This window comes from Papio anubis, chromosome 19, assembly GCF_008728515.1.
Source record: "Papio anubis isolate 15944 chromosome 19, Panubis1.0, whole genome shotgun sequence".
Taxonomy (NCBI): Eukaryota; Metazoa; Chordata; class Mammalia; order Primates; family Cercopithecidae; genus Papio; species Papio anubis.
Window position 1 is genome coordinate 4,329,649 of NC_044994.1, and position 1,862 is coordinate 4,331,510.

The following is a 1,862-nucleotide window of genomic DNA, read 5'->3' on the forward strand; positions in this document are numbered from 1 at the left end:
GAAAAAATAAGCAGCATTTATAAATGGCATCTCTTTTCAATAATTAAAAATGCATAAGGGTGGTAATATTCCCACTGAGTAGCCATCAATAATTAAGTTTTAAAATTTCTCTTTTTCTCCTTCTCTGTCTTTCCTATTTACTTTTGAACCTTTAACTACTCTACTGTGTCATTTCAGGCAAAAAAAAAATGTTAGACCCAGGTTTCAGATTCCATTGTTGTAGGAACAACATATTGGCCAGGCGCAGTGACTCACGCCTGTAATCCCAGCACTTTGGGAGGCTGAGACGGGTGGATCACGAGGTCAGGAGTTCAAGACCAGCCTGGGCAAGATGGTGAAACCCCATCTCTACTACAAGTACAAAAAAATTAGCCGGGCGTGGTGGCAGGTGCCTGTAATCCCAGCTACTTGGGAAGCTGAGGCAGAGAATTGCTTGATCCCAAGAGGCAGACGTTGCAGTGAGCCAAGACAGCACCACTGCACTCCAGCCTGGGCAACAGAGTGAGACTCTGTCTCAAAAAAAAAAAAAAAAAAGAAACAATATATTAGTGAATCTTGATATCAATATAGCAGGTCATGAGCAGCATCGAAAAAAGGAAAGATCTATTTTATTTATTTATTTGAGACGCAGTCTTGCTCTGTCACCCAGGCTGGAGTGCAGTGGCTCGATCTCGGCTCACTGCAAACTCTGCCTCCTAGGTTCAAGTGATTATCCTGTCTCAGCCTCCCGAGTAGCTGGGGACTACAGGCACGCACCACCACACCTGGCTAATTTTTGTATTTTCAGTAGAGACGGGGTTTCAGCATGTTGGCCAGGCTGGTCTCAAACTCTTGACCTCAGGTGGTCCGCCCGCCTCGGCCTCCCAAAGTGCTAGGATTACAGGTGTGAGTCATTGTGCCTGGCCAGATCTATTTAAAATGATTTGAAGAGGCCGAGCTCATGTTACGTTTTTACCACTTTTTTTTTAAAGATAATTAAGGAAGACTATGAACAAAAATTAAAAAAAAAAAGAGAAAGATTAGACTAGAATCTAAAATGTCAGAAGGGGCTGGGTACGGTGGCTCATGCCTGTAATCCTAGCACTTTGGGAGGCTGCGGCAGGTGGATCTCTTGAAGTCAGCAGTTTGAGACCAACCTGGCCAACATGGTGAAACCCTGTCTCTACTAAAAATACAAAAATTAGCTGGGCATGGTAGTGCATGTCTGTAATCCAGCTACTAGGGAGGTTGAGGTGGGAGGATCACTTGAACCCACGAGGCGGAGATTGCAGTGAGCCAAGATTACACCACTGCACTCCAGCTGGGCGACAGAGTGAGACTCTGTCTAAAATAAAGTAAAATAAAATAAAATAAAATAAAATAAAATAAAATAAAATGTCAGAGTGCTTCTCACAGGTAGAGTAAATGTTGCTCTGTGAAATTTCTGTTGCACACGTGTGTATTTGTGTATACTAGGGCATGATGTAAAGGGCTTTTCTTTCTGTAGGTCAAGGTAAAAAAAGTTCAAAAGCTTCTGTTCTATTGTTCTAAAAAAATCAAACTAAAGCTAAAATCCACATTGTATTTCAAATAGGTTTTCTTGTGTATAAACAGGTTTCTATATATTTCTTTTTCCTTTTTTTTTTTTTTTTTTTTTTTTTGAGACAGAGTACTGCTCTGTCGCCCAGGCTGGAGTGCAGTGGTGCTATCTGGGTTTAAGTGATTCCCTTGCCTCAACCTCCTGAGTACCTGGGACTACAGGTGCCTGCCACCACGTCTGGCTAATTTTTGTATTTTTAGTGTTGGCCAGGCTGTTCTCGAACTCCTGACCTCTGGTGATCCACACGCCTTGGCCTCCCAAAGTGCTGGGATTACAGTGAGCC